The sequence below is a fragment of the Nicotiana attenuata genome, chromosome 10 (genome assembly GCF_001879085.1).
Source record: "Nicotiana attenuata strain UT chromosome 10, NIATTr2, whole genome shotgun sequence".
In the NCBI taxonomy this organism is placed as follows: Eukaryota; Viridiplantae; Streptophyta; class Magnoliopsida; order Solanales; family Solanaceae; genus Nicotiana; species Nicotiana attenuata.
The window spans coordinates 48,199,109-48,215,268 of NC_031998.1; positions in this window are offsets into that span (position 1 = coordinate 48,199,109).

The following is a 16,160-nucleotide window of genomic DNA, read 5'->3' on the forward strand; positions in this document are numbered from 1 at the left end:
GTTTTTTCAATCTCTCAACTTATATAGATTTATATTCTCAATTCTAACATTTTCTTTAATTTATGCAGATGATCGATAGGGGTTGAGGTAGGTCTAGGAAGGATAAGAGGCCTATTGATCATGATGATGGTGCTACACCCTCGCTTCCTTCCACCCCACACTTGCATCCCTCCGTTGCTGATGGCCGAAAACAATCTTCTAGGCACACATCTTTTCCACCACATCCATCTACTCATCAGACTACCTACCATTCGCCCTCCTAGTAGTATTCTTACCATTCTCCACCACAGGGCTATACCCCCTTCCTCCACATGATCCTGCATATAGTTACATGGGTCCATCGAGTCAGTAGTCATAGGGCCATATGGTGTATGCCCATCATCTGCTCCATTTGCTTCATCACCAGCTAGATCGCATCGATCTAGATTTCAACTAGCCGTATCGCATCAGTGGTTTGGATCGCAGCAGGGGTCTAAATCACAGCAAGGGTGTGGATCGCAACCATCTTCATTAGCGACCCTGTCTCCCTCTCCACGGAGTTCGTCTCCTAGCATTTCTAGACTTCTCCTTGGGGATAGTAGTGCTGAGCCAGATGCCTCTCCTTCTATGCACGCTTCAGATTCATCAGAGAAAGATGATCTAGGGGAGGTGCGGTATGGTCATCATGCCTGAGGGCAATGAGTAAGATTTATTTATTACTTCTTTGTTTTGCTGAATTATAACAGTCAATCTTGTTTATTTAATGTAATTGCTATGTTGCAGGTCCATACCTAATCATCGGACTACAAAGATAATCACTGAAGCTCTTGGCCGGTTGTATGATGCACCCTATGCGACTTGGAGTGACTTTTCACCGGAGCTCGTGGAGCAAATTTTCAACCAATTTAAGGTTTTAATACAATTCTTATCTATTTAAGCATTATATTAATAATATGTTTCATCTTACATTACACACTTCATTTGCAGACTAAGTGTGGCTTGGAGGACCGGCATAACTGTGCCATTCTTGCAAATTTTGGGTTCAAATGCTGTAAGAGACTGTCCTATTCTTTCTATTCTGCTCGGAAGAAGAGCAAGAAGCCTTCATGGGTTATGCCGCACATATGGGAGGATCTACTGGGGCAGTGGATGTTACACCCCATATCTTCGTAAGTGAGAGTATCCGTAAGTCAATTAATGTAAGCTCAGAAATAAGATCGTCTTTGAAAGTACATAAAGTAAGTTAACCATGTTACCTTGGAGGTTAAAAATCTTTAAGATCATGAATAACAAGTACAAAGAGGGTTGGAAAGCTTAGAAGCTAAACGAAAAATAAGTTTAGTCGAAAGTCCATAAGTTTGGAATGTTATAACATGCACTTTGGGGGTGAGACAAGGGTTATTAACGTGATAAGGAGGTTATGTCATGAGTTATTTAAGGCTTATGATAGTCGTGTGTTACGTTTTGAAGTCATGCGAGTTGTGGAACAAAAGTTGGCAAAGGTCATCACAAGTTACATTCATAAATGTGCTAAACATTAGGTCAAATGTAGCGGAGCTTTTCTCCCAATATACTTGGAGTTATGGGATGATCCACATATAAAATTAAAGATCTACGAGTCTAGTTTCTAAATCATTAAACCGTTTTTCAATATGACATCGGAATTGAGAGATAGTTGCAGTTTCGCGAGACTGCGCAGGCTGCATAGGTGACAAGTAGGTGTGGCAATGAAGCTTTTTGAGCAATACATTTCGTGTGTTATATGAGGTCTTTTATGGAAATAATATATACCAAATTGAAGGTCTTGGAATTTATTTTCCAATGCTCTTAGCCGTTAATTCATACGCATCCGGATAAAAAGATATAAGCGTCAGAAGAAGGGTCAATGATAGGGTGCCAAGCTAGCACCTCTTTGACTTTTCAAAAGTTGATATATAGGTTTTAAGTCGTCTCTCTCTCTCTCTCTCTCTCTCTCTCTCTCTCTCTCTCTTTATTTTTACATAGAATCCGACCAGAGAACACCCATAAAACCCATCCTTGAGCTCTCTAATAGGGTTTCAAAGAAGATTAACATCTCGGGTACGAAATCGAGAAGCGATAACATTAGAACGATCCCTACGATGTAAGTATCATTATACCGCCTCTCTTTTTCTTTGTAGTTTGAGTTTTGGAAGGTACTTCATAGTAAAGAAAACGTCTAATTTTTGTATTTAAGTGTTCAAATATCAAGGAAGGTTGATAAATTGGTTTCCTAATAGTTAGAACTCACAGGATGGTGATCGGAAGCCGTGAGTTCGATTTATTCCACTTTTAGTGGACTGTTTTGTAGTCCACTCGTGTTGGCCTATTGTGCTACTGATTTATGGAGTTTTTAAGGATAAAAGGGCATGGAGAAATGCCACATGTGGTAGGGTAGTAGGTTGGTCGCTCGTTATTGCAGTTTCAGGCTAATTGATAACTTGTTGATTGGGTGTGTTATGGTACATTTGTGGGTTTTGTTGTATTGAAGGTCCCGAATTGTAATTAGGTTGGTTTTGAGTTGTTGATTGTATTATGGTTGTATCTCTCCTATAGTAGGCCTGAGGGAGCAATAAAATCAGGGGAAATGCTGCCCGTTTTATTTTAGAATCGAGTTATCGTTTGAGATACGTAATATACTAGCGCCATCTAAGTTGTACATGTATTTCTTTGTTATAGGGTTGCCGCGCTAGTTTTCATAAGATTGTTGTTGAGTTGAATTGACGACTTGAGATATGTTAAGGCTATCCCTTCTTTCCTTTTGGCATGATCCATATGATACAACGAAACGATCAAGCACACGACTTTCACAAATGATTCTATTCTTAGAAGTACTCGGGTTGCCTATGTTCTTGATTCCTCATGTGTCCTACTATCATATCGTCTGTTCATGGGTCTCATGACAATCCAAGAGATCTTATTGACTTACTTCATTATGCATTGCATTCATTTATACATGTATAATGACCCATGACCAGATGGCGTTATATATACTTATAGTATATGTATATGGGGTATGGGGAAAGGTTATGGCGTTATATATGCACTACTACCTGATCAGTTGGTATACGTTGATGATTTTGCCCACAGAGGCCGAGATGATATGATGGGATGCCCTCAAAGGCTTGATGACATTATGTATGCATATACCTATGCATGATGTGACATTTATATGCACATGCATGACATTATGAATGGTTCATGATTCACAAAGCTATTCAGACTTACAGGTTGAGTTCTTTACTCTATGTTTCTTCATGTCTTTTATATACTACTTTCGTGCCTTGCATACTCGGTACTTTATTTGTACTGACGTTCCTTTTGCCTGGGGATGCTGCGTTTGATGCTCGCAGGTCCTGATAGACAGGTTGACAGTCCTCTTAGTAGGTTGTCAGCTCATCGGAAGGTGTTGGTGCACTCCACTCGCTCCGGAGTTGTATATTTTGTCAGTATGATTTGGACATGTATTGATTGACATGGCGGGTCCTTGTCCCAACCTTTATGATGTTTATGTACTCTTAGAGGCTTGTAGACGGATGTCATGTATATAGATACTTGTATGGCCTTGTCGGCCTATGTTTTGAGTATACAAATGATCATGTCGGCCTTATAGGCCCGTATGTCACATGTATAAGTTTTTATATCATGTTGGGTCGTCTTATGTCTAGCATTCCCTTATGGTTTTTTCTGGTTATCTCATGATGGCCCTTCTGGCCCATTTACCCATGATGGTATGATAAGAAGGATATGTTACGTTGGTACTCAGTTGATTAAGGCACCGGGTGCCTGTCGTGGCCCTACAGTTTGGGTCGTTACAGTGGACCACTGAGAAGTTCGAGAAGAAGAGTGAACAGGGAAAGAAGACCCGAGCATCTGAGAAGGGTGGCTCCTTGCACTGTGTGGGCGCAAGGAGCATGGGGACCACGAGGAGACTACTAGTAATTTCTTAAAATATTTAATTCTATTTTTATCAAACTATATTTTTGTATTTTAATTTAATTAACATTTTTTATTATATTTGTAGGAAAAAATATATGGGAGGAAGATGACTCATGATGAGTTCTTCTTGGAGACTCACATCCGGAAGAAGAAGAAGAAGAAGAAGGCACCGACAAATCCAAGTAGATAGGTCGAGGATCGGGCGGAGACTACATATATAAGTTTCGTAACTACTATAACTTGAAATTAATGTTTATAATATTAAATAGTTAATAATTTTCTATCTTCTAAATAAAGGGTCGCTACAAGATTAATGTGGAGGAGTACACTCAGAGCTTGCAACCGAATGAGCAAGGCGAGCGACCACCCATTTCAAACGAAGAAGCACAGAAGATATAATGGGATGTTGTCGGTGTTCCTAAAAAGGGGATAGCATATGGCCTACTAGAGAGATCATTTCGGCTATAGGGATGGATAGCAAGGTATAGGGACTTCTGCCCAAGGCGAGGCAATTGATAGGTCGACTATCTCGTCTATGGAGAAGAAGATCGGAAAGCTGACAGCAGAGCTTGAAGAGACAAAGGACAGAGAAAAAAAGAGAGAAAAACAATTTGATACCCTTCAAGTTCAGCTAGAAAAGAGGGAGCAACAATTTAATCTCCTTCAAGGTAAGCTAGTCAATCTTCTTGCTAGTGGTGCTTTCCCTATTCCCCGGTCTCGTGAGCCTTCCCTAGATGCTAATCCTTCTCATCGTGATCCTTCGAACCATGCCGACGATGAAGCTTCTAGTAGTGAAGATGGAGATGATGCAATACAAAACACTTATTGAATGGTGTGTATTGCTAAACAAAGTCTTGAACTTGTGAATATTTAGTTGGAATAGTTTTGAATGATGATTGTATTATTAATATTATTTTGTTATTGAACATTTGTATTGTTGTTGTTGTGGTTGGCGTTGTTGTTGTGGTTATTATTAGCATTGTTGTTGTGGTTGTGGTTGTTATTAGCATTGTTGTTGTGGTTGTGATTGTTATTAGCGTTGTTATTGTGGTTGTTATTGGTTAATTGTTATTGTTGCTGTGGTTGTTGTTGGTTAATTGTTGTTGTTGTTGTGGTTGTTGTTGGTTAATTGTTGTTGTTATTGGTCAATTGTGGTTGAATGGAGCAATGTAATGCTGCCATTATAGGACGGTTATTGGTTGTTTGACAGGTGGTGTAGCTTAAAAGCAGGCATACTCTGCCAGGTTTTTACCCAGAAAACCGACCGATTTCGATCGGAATGCTCATATTAAAACCCAAAAATTCATAATTTTCGACCGACTTCGGTCAGTAATTTCAATGTGAAATCTGCAGAAATTTGAAATTACCGAAGTCGGTCAAAAATAACTTTATTTATTTATTAATTATTCCGACTGATTTCGGTCGGCCTGTTAAAATTTGCAAAGAAACGAAACATTATCATATATTTATATTTCTGACCGAAGTTGGTCGCTTTTTGAAAAATAAATAAAAAATAATTTAAATAATACCGACCGATTTCGGTCGGTATATTTATTTTTCCAACAAAAGTTGTCAGTTGAAGTGGTCAACTAACGGTTGAATTAACCGACCGACTTCAGTCGGAAAATTGCGACCGTCTTCGGCCGCAATACCATAGCAACCACTATTGTTATGATGAATTAAAAGCGGTCGAAAATCGGTCGCTTTTTCTATATAACTGACCGATTTTGGTCGGTTTTGGTGGACAATTTTTGGCAGATTTCTAGTAGTATTATCCGAAGCAAAGACCATTACACCGTCTAAGCCGAAGACTTTATTTTATCCAAAGTAAAGACCATTACAATGCATGGGCTAAAGACTTTACTTCGTCTGATGCGAAGACCATTACACCGCCCAGGTTGAAGTATTTACTTTGTCCAAAGCAAAGACCATTACAACTTCCGCGGCAAAGACTTTTCTTTGTCCGATGCCAAGACTATTATACTATCTAAGGTTAAAGAATTTACTTTATCTAATACGAAGACCATTATACTATCAAAGCCAAAGACTTTACTTTATCCAAAGCAAAGACCATTATACCATCTAAGCCGAAGACTTTACTTTGCCGCCAAAAAAATTAACTTTAGGGTGTAAAGGAAGGGAAACTGGTCCTCATTTCAAGATAAACAAATCAGAGATGGCATAGGCATAATTTTTTGAAGAAGTTGACCCCCAAAAGCATCTCTTCAATATCAATCTTCACAGGTAATTTTACGATCTCCTTTATGTAGATATGTTTCTCCCTTCTCTTTTGCATGTAGAAGAGGAAATCAACTTAAAAGAGACTTCACTTAGTAAAAAAACCTCAATGTTGAAAATCCTCTTTCTCCAAGATAAATCAAATTATACAATCCAACATGTTAAAGACTTATGGTTGAATATTTGAAGATGCATTAAAACCTTCCTTCAAAGAATTCAATATATAGATATTTGAAGAAGGTGCAGACTATATCAAACGCTTCTACCACATACTTAGAGATATACTGAAGCTTCCTACTAAAGAATTGAAGGCTATATCAATTTCAAGAATTCAAGACTATATTGGTGGATTCTGGTTGGCTTTCACTTGAAGACTTGTTGGCTCGGAAGAGTTATACTTATAGTCCTCAACCTTTTAGACTTGGTAGACTTGAAGACTTTTGCTTGAGGACTTAACGAATTTAAAGACTTCGACTTGAAGATTTGGTGGATTGAAGACATTAACTTGATGATTCAATTTGAAGAATTCATAGAATTGAAGATTTCAACTTAAAGATTTGGCGAATTCGAATGTTTCAACTTCACTTGGCAAATTGGGAGACTTCAGTTTGAAGATTGGTGGATTTGTAGAATTTAACATGAAAGTTAAATCTGAAGGGTTCAACTTGAAGAACTGGCAGACTTAGAGGTTTCAACTTGATGACTTGGTGATTTGAAGATTTCAGCTTGAAGACTTGGTGATTTGAAAACCTCAACTTGCACTTGGTGGATATAAAGGCCTCATGCAAAAGACTTTGAAGACTTCAAATTGAAGACTCGGTAGCTTTGAAGATTTCAACTTGAAGACTTGGTGATTTGAAAGCCTCAACTTGCACTTGTTGGATTTGAAGGTTTCGACCTAAGAACTTTGTAGATTTAAAGACTTCGACTTAAAGAGTTAACGGACTTGAAGAGTTAGCGTACTTGAAGACTTCGTAGCCTACTAAAGACTATAATTCTCATCAACAAAACCAATTCTCCGTGGAGATTTTCCCCCATTGAATCATTAACGATTGACAAGGCATCAAAATCCAAACAAAGAATACATGTAGACTTGATTTTCAAGAGCTTAGTCAAGTGGATCATAAATCATTCAAACAACACTTGGGGTGAAATATATTTTTAACTCATGTGACTAAACTTAGAATGAAACTCTAAGCTTCCTACGTACCTCGGTGAAGAGGATCAAGTCATACCGTAATTCAAAACAAGTGAGCTTTTTTTAATACTTTATGGATTTAAAGATTTGGCAGACTTGAAGAGTGCAATTTTAAGACCTAGCGGGATTGAATACTTCAAATTGATGATGTAACACACTTGATAAAATCTACTTGACTTAGAATTGGAGGCTTCAACTTGAAGATTTAGCCTCTTACTAAAATACTACAATCATTCCATCAGAGACCTCAATTTGACATGGAGGGCTTGCCCCCATTGAGCTATCAATATTTGATAAGACAGAGAGTTCAATAAAAGAATACATGTACACCTAATTTTCAAGTGTCAATCAAGTGAATTACATTTCATCATACTTCATTTGAATAATGCCTTGGGTAATATGTATTTTTTTGAACTCATATGACTGAACTTAGAATGAAACTCTAGCTTTTGTCTATGCCGCCTCTTTCGAGGTTTTCAACCTAGCGGACGTTTTTTTTAACGTCCTAACTTTTACCTAGGCTGCATGTTTTGAGGCTTTTAACCTAGTGGACTTTTTTTTAATGTCCTAACTTTTACCTAGACAGCCTCTTTCGAGGTTTTTAATCTAGCGGAAACTTTTTTGGACCGTACACAGTTTATACTCTTGCGGGCCAGGAGTAACATGCAGTTTATGCTCGTGCGTCAAGGAGCATATTTATTTTCTTCAAGGATAGTATCTCTTCATGAATTTTCCATTGATGGGTCCAATCCGCAAACTCTCTGAGTCAACTATCTTGTAAGCACCACTTGAGTATACCTCTTGTACAACATATGGTCGATCCCACTTAGCAGAGAATTTGCCTCCAGATCGGCGAGCGACAATAATAAGTCTTTTCACCACAAGAACTTGGTCACCCACTTGGAAGGGTCCAAGGCGAACCCTTTTATTAAAAGATCGAGACAAGCGATCTTGATGACATTCAAGGCTTTGTTGAGCTTCTAGCCTCTTCTCATCAAGATCTTCCAACTCTTCAAGGAGTAAGTGAGCATTTTCTTCATCAGTGAGTTCCTCTTGAATGGAAATCCGCGACGATGGGATTTGACGCTCTAGTGGAAGGACTGCTTCAACTCCATAAACAAGTGAATAAGGAGTCGCAAGTGTTGGTGTGAGATATGTGGTCCTCTTTGCCCGAAAAGCTCCTTCCATTCTCTCATGCCAGTCTCTGTTAGACTTAGAGAAACTTTTTCAACAAGTTGCAGAATGTCTTGTTAAATGCTTCAGCAAGCCCATTGGCAGCAGCATAATACATGGAGGAATTGCTTTGATTGAGGCAGAAAAAGGTCAAATATTTTATTCATAAACTTGTTATCAAATGGCTTACCATTATCCATCAATATATATTGAAGAATGCCAAAATGATAGATAATATTGGCTTGGATGAAATTAGCCACATTTTCTTCTTTACTTCCTTAAGAGAAACAACTTCATCCTACTTCGAGAAATAATCAGTTGCTGCCAAAAATGTATAAATGTCCACCAGAAGACTTTGGAAATGGACCAATAACATCCAAACCCCAAACATCAAATGGCCAAGAGGCAACAATTGGGTGCAATACTTCAGGTGGTTGATGTATGAAATTAGCATGGAATTGGAAAGCTTTACACATTCGAGCGTAATCTAAATAATCTTTCACCGTGGTTGGCCAATAATACCCCATTCTTTTTATATGAAAATGAAGTTTTGGCCCAGATTGATGTGCTCCACATACTTTAGAATGTGCTTCTTGCAGGGCTTGAAGAGATTCATCAGCCCCCAAATAACGTAAAAGCACTCTATCAAATGATTGTCTATGGAGTGTATCTTTGTAATAAAGAATATGAGGGGCTCTCCTTCAAGTTTTTGTCTTCCTCTGGGGATTTTCTAGCAGTATCCCATAACAAAGATAATCGATTAATAGTTGTCGCCGATCTTCAATTACAACCTCAAGAACGGTGACAACATGCTCAACTGTTCTTTCTTCTTCTTCTTCATAGTCATTTGGTAGGGGAACTACCAATCTTTGGCAAATAGTGACTTGAGTTTGATCAGGTAAAACTAATGTAGAAGCTATGGCTGCTAATGCATCATCTCTCTTATATTCCTTTCTTGGCATGTGTTGAATAGTTACCTCTCCAAGCCAATTTACCAATTTCTAAGCATATTTGTGTTATGGGACCAACTCTGGATTCTTGACCTCATAGCTATCCAAAAGCTGATTGATCACTAACTTGGAGTCTCCAAAAACTTGTAGTTGCAATTGTTTTATAGCCACAACCATTTCAAGAACGCTTAATATTCAGCAACATTATTGGAGCAATGTTGTGGTAGAGTGAAAGAATATGGCAAAACTTCTCCGTGATAAGTGATAAATACTATTCTAGTGCCAACTCCATCACGATGTGCATGCCATCAAAATACATCTCCCTAGGTTGAATTTCTATGACCATTGCATCTTCATCAGGCAATTCATAAATAACTCCCAATCATCTGGAATTGGATGGTCAACTAGGAAGTCTGCTAACGCTTCTCCTTTTACCGCCTTATGAGGAACATACAAAATTTCAAATTGTTGAAATTGAAGGTACCATCTCGCTAATCGATCACTTAGGACATGTTTAGACATGACAAACTTAATAGGATTCGCTCTTGAGACGAGTCACACAACATGAGCTTGGAAGTAATGCTTTAGCTTCTGAATAAAGAAGACAAGTGCCAAACATAACTTCTCAATAGGTGAATACTTGATCTCATTTGGCGTCATCATCCTAATCAAGTAATAAAGTGCATTTTCTTTGCCTTCATTGTTTCCTTGAGCCAGAAGTGCTCCGACTGACCTTTCATGTGCTGAAATGTATAATATTTAAGGTTTTCTAGGTATGGGAGCTGCCAGTATCGGAGGCTTCATCAGATAGGACTTAACTCCAAAGGCGCACTTCAATAGATTCATTCTGAGTTGGTATCTCCGAAGCCGTTCGAATACCATCCTCAAATATTGTAAGTGATCATCTCTCTTCCTTGACTTTACCACCAAGTCGTCAATATTACACTCCACATTTTATGAAACATGTTGGCAAAAATATTTTGCATGGCACGTTGATATGTAGCACCAGTATTTTTAAACCAAAAGGAATTACCTTGTAGCAGTATATACCTTTAAGGGTGTAAAAGGCAGTAAGTTCTTCATCCTTCGGTGCCATACGAATTTGATTATATCCAGACGAACCATCCATGAAAGACATCGCCTTATATCTAATTGTGGCATCAATCATGAGCTCTGGGATGGGAAGAGGAAATTCATCCTTAGGACAAGCGTTATTTAGGTCCCTAAAGTCAACACAAACTCAGATTTGGCCATTCTTCTTTCTTACAGGGACAATTCTTGAAATCAATGTAAGATACTTCACGAACGAACGAAACCAACCTCAATAAGTCTTCAATAGCCTCGAGATTGACTTTTTTTAGTGCATCAATCGTTGTCTTCACCCCTTCTTCATGCTCAGGTGGTGCATCTTTAACATCTTAATCTTCGTGAGGATCACCATCATTGAAAGATATGTGATGACATACATGAATATCAAGCCACTTTTCCTCAACTTCTGTACGAGAAGAAGCATTTTGTTCGTCATGAATTGTGATATGATATGATGATCCCACACTTTCTTCATCTTCCTCACGTTTCTTTAGTATGGACTATAGTATGAGCCTTTTCTTTTAGGACCTTTCCGCATGAAACTAAAAGCTTTATCTCTCGCCTCATTCTAGAAGGAACCATACTCGTACAATATGTGGTCAAAATCTCCCTTATAGTGAAGACAGGTGCTTGGATCCTTTCGATGACTCTCATGACACTTATGTTTCTTCTTCAATGGTCCCAACCTATCAAAGACTGAGGTCTTTGGTTTTGTAAGTCGATAAAAATAGAAGGTTTCTTATTAAATGTCGTAGACTCTTTTCTAGCAGTAATGTAGTTACAACTTGCCCCTTTTTATGGAGATATGGATTGACACGGGTTGTTTGTAACCCAAACCGTCACGTGATTCTTTAGGGTTACCTTTCTTCATCATCTTTTGAGTAGGGTTTGATGATTCAGGTGGGAGCTTTCCTAACTTGGATGGTTCATTGAGATCATACCCAGCTTTTGCTAACAACTTCTAGGCATTTGGGTCAAAGCCTTCATATGTGCGCTTTGTAAGAAGTGCTAGATTTAGAAGTGAATTGTGGTGTGATGATTTGACAAACCCTTTAAGCAACATCGTGGATGACTTAATTGCATCAATTCGTTTGATAGGAAAGGTCAAGCCTCCTAACACATTACCTTGTAGTTCAGAAGAAGGATCTTCAACCTTCATTGCCTTTGGGACATAGTGAAGAATATGAGTCACTTTCTTACTTAGAGATGACTCATTTATCTTGTTCCAATCATAAAGCACTTGATCCTTTTTCAACTGTAATCTTTGCCTTACCAGGCGTAACATCAGCCTTATTTGCAATACTTTTAGTCGGCATCACATCATCAATCTTAACCTCCTTTAGGACATAATTTTTTAAGTAAAATTTTGAATCGGCAAAGTATGATTCTGTCTCGGTGAAAGGTTTATCATCAACAACTATCTTCTTTTCGACCCCATCTTCACAGTACGTCATAGGTGGATGAAACCACTTTGCTCTCGTGTATCCATGGCCTTCGTAGAAAATATTATATGAGGTCTTTGCATCGATCACGTGCATCCATGCACCCGAACACATATCTCCCATATATATTTCCAATTTGATAGCCCCTATAGCTCTTTGCCCCCTTGATTGAATCATTGAATCATCAAACGACTTTCACATAGTTCATCCATCGTATGCCAAGCTCTTTGATCGTACGAATTGGGAGAATATTAACACCAGATCCATCATCAATCAAAATTCTACTTACTCTCTGCTCACGCACAAATCCAACCATAAATAGGGGATGCTTATGGTGTGTTTCACCAAGAAAAAGATCATCATTAGTGAATGTGATTTTTGCATCATAAGTCTCCACTTCTCAAAGGGACACTCAATGAGTTTTTCAGACAATGGAAGCGACAACAATGATGGATCTTCCTTCTTTATATCTTCCTCATTTACCTTACAGCACGAAGCTTTGATATCTCCACAGAAACTTGCACACGTAACCAGCTTGGCAGGAATTCTTTCAATGTCACTAGACGATGTGAATACCTAATTTTTGCACCCTTTTAATCTCCTAAATAGAGAAGATAATTTTAAAGCAATCTTAGCTTCCAGGTAATAAATTTTCTCATATTTGTATGTATTTTTGTTTGCATCTTATTTTTATTAAAAATACTAAAAGTATTTCTCTCCTCTATTTGGGCAGTTCTAGTTTGCATCTTTAAAATACCAAAAAATAATTTCCTTTTATTTGTGCATTTTTAGTATTAAAATAGACTAGTTTAATATAAGGGGTAAGAGATTGGGCCAAATTTGATCCAAATTGGCAGCCAAAATCAGCTGACCCCAGTCCAAATGTTGGTTTGCCAAGACCTAGATCAAAACGACGTAGTTTTATAATAAAACTACGTCGTTTCACTTAATAAAGCTGAGAACAAATCTCGTCCATTCAGTCCCTTCAGTCTAACAGAGCTCATTTCATCTCCCTTTCCAAATAAAAGGGCCAAAAATCAGATTTTTTGGCCACTTACCCAAACCCTAGAGACCTCTCTTCACTATCTCCTCTCTCTCTAAACCCCTCTGACCGCCGCCACCTTCTCCATGGTGGCTCCACCGGCCGAAAATTGCCGCCGCCGGCGGAGCACCTCCAAACACCCCCAAATCATCACCATACACTACCCTCAGCCTCCTCTTTCCATATCTTCAAACAAAATCCTTCAAAACCCCCTCAAACTCCACAAATTTTAGATCTAGGAAAGCCCTAGCCGCACTTTTTTGTCAAATCCGCGAATATTGAGCCACCCCCTTCACCCAACGACTACATAGAAGTATATAGCTCGACAAGGGCTATCATTTGGCATTGGTCTTAACCCGAAACTCCGGCGACTGAAATTCCGGCGACCACCACTGCCCGCTACCTCTTCCGTCGCCACTGTTTCTCTATTTTTTTTCTTCCTTTTTTTCGACCCAAAGGCATTTGTTTCCTTTTGGCAAGACGGCAGAATCTATTGGTTTAGTGTATGCCAAAAAGAAACATGCGCCCCAAGGTCGGACAACCACCATTTGGTATCTCCGGCATCTTCTCATGGCTCGAACAGTGTCAAATACCCTCGATTGGTATAAACCTTGCTTCTTTTTTGTCTTTTTTGATTTTTTGCTTTTGCAATTAGTATTAGTTTTAAAGGTTTAATTTCCACTAATGTTTCTGTTATTTATGTGCAATGAGTATTAGTTTTTAATTACATGTTACATTATAAATGTGAATTTCAGTTTTTCGACCGAGCCGGTCGAGCAGTTCGTTATTGTCTGTTAGTTTTGATTTTTGGTTCTTCGACCTAGCCGGTCAACTATTTTGTGTGGATTTGTTAAGTTTGAACTTTCAGTTCTTTGACCTAGCCGGTCGAGTAGTTCGTTGTTGTGTGTTAGTTCTGATTTTTGGTTCTTCGACTTAGTCGGTCGACTATTTTATATAGAGTTGTTAAGTTTGAATTTTTAGTTCTTCGACCTAGTCGGTCGAATAGTTAAGTATTTATGTTAATTTCATGAAAAACCAAAAGATTAGTTGAATTGTTTATATAGTTAGTCGTATATTTAGTTGTATTAATCGTGATAGTTTAACGATGTTCATTTAATTTCTGTTTCGAGCATTAGTTTGTGAATTCAGTTGTTTGTTCTATGTTTAGTTTGCATAAATCAATTTGTTTTAATCTAGTTAGTTCGAGTTTTAGTTCCATTTGAAGTCTTGTTTCTGTTTTGTCAATTGTTAGTTGTGTGATTTGTTTTGGTTCAAAATTAATAGGGTGGTATTGATGTTGTTAAAATCTGAAGATTAGATGGGTTTGATCATGAGTTAGAGTACTAGTAGCTTACTTTTTATCAGTAGAGGGGCTGAAATGACTCTTTGCTTCTGTTACAGCAGGTTCTCAGGCTGTCCTTTCACCTTTTGGACAGCCTTTGAACAGTGTTTAGCACACAAAGTCAGTCCCTTTTTGGAAAGATTTTTGGTGAACCAAAATCTACCCAAAAAGTGACTTTCTTTGCCTACTTAAGGGCAACCCTTTCCTCACTTTACATGGACACTCTATCACACATTGGTAGCACAGATATAAAAAATATCTTTTACTCTAAAAAACACACTTCTTACACAGTTAGCAAAAGAATACAACTTTGAGAGTGAAAAGGAGCAGCTGAACACCTAAACAGTAAGCTGAAAATTCTGAGCTTAGTGAGTGTTTCTTAGAGTAAAAAAACCCTTGAGAGAAATAGAAGGATCTCTTGGGATTCATGAAGTTGTTAGCTACTAGTTTCAAGCATCCTTGTTGACTATTTTGGGTTATCTTAACACTGAGTTGCTACTGTCTTTATTGCTATTTCTGCTGCTATTCTTGCTCATTCTACTGCTGTATTTTTATAATTTTGCGACCCAGGTAACCTTTGAACTTTGCAATGCAGATTTTTCTATCAAATAATTGAATATATGGGTCCGTTCAGCTCTTTGGATATGCTTGAAGTACTTTACTAGAATAGTTGAATGTTTAGCATGTTACCCGTGTTTTAAGCTTGTAAAACTGTAATAATTGGCTTAATATTCAATTCCGCTTTACATACGTAGCTATTACAACTTTCTGTTAAGTTCCTTATGTGAACAAGTAAAGTGCTTGTCTCATGTATGAAGAATCTGCGACAACTTGTAGCATTACTTTGGCATAATTCATTTGACACTTTTTGAGTTATATGGAGCAGTGTAGATGTCATTAAGTTGGTAAAAAAATATTTTCATATTTAATTCATGCTCCATATAAGTTTGTGTTAGTTTAGCAGGCTTTAAAACTAAGAATGACTGTGATAGTTAAATAAGTTGGAATCATGAGTTAGTTTAACTTGTGGAGAGATCTTTTATATATATATATATATATATATATATATATATATATATATATATATATATATATATGTATAATCAAGAGTTCATGCATTCAATAGTGATTCGGCTCTATTTTTTTTGTAAATTTTCTTTGGCAGCTTATTTTATTAGCTCTAAATAGTTGCTGGCTCATTTCTTCATTGGCAAGAAGTTGACCATTTTTTTAAAATAGATAGAGTTGGTTCGACATTTTAATTTGCCTTGTTTTCCCTAAAAAAATAGATTTTTTTGTCATTAATTTAATTACCTAATCACATCTAGTAATTAGTAAAAGCGCTAGATAAATTTTAGGAACAAATGTAGTTTTATATTAGTTTCGTCATTTTAATTAATAACAACAACAATAAGAATAAGGTTATAAGTAGGTTCAATATTAACTAATTTTTATACATTATCTTACCACCATTAAGCTACAAATAGGCACTTTCTTTTGCGATAAAGATGAACAATTTTTTTTTATAATCTAACCCCTATAGTAATTCGTCTTAACTAAGATAAAAAATTTCGTCTTAACCGATGTCGGGAAGACTCGCTTCGGAATAAAGACATAAATAAAATGACAAGGTCGTAAGGACACGTCTTGTTTCAATTCTTTCAAGTAACTAAAAGTTTTATTTAATTAACTTCGAATAGGCTCCACTTTTGGGTACAACGCACAAACTAAGGTCGGGAATAATCGTCTT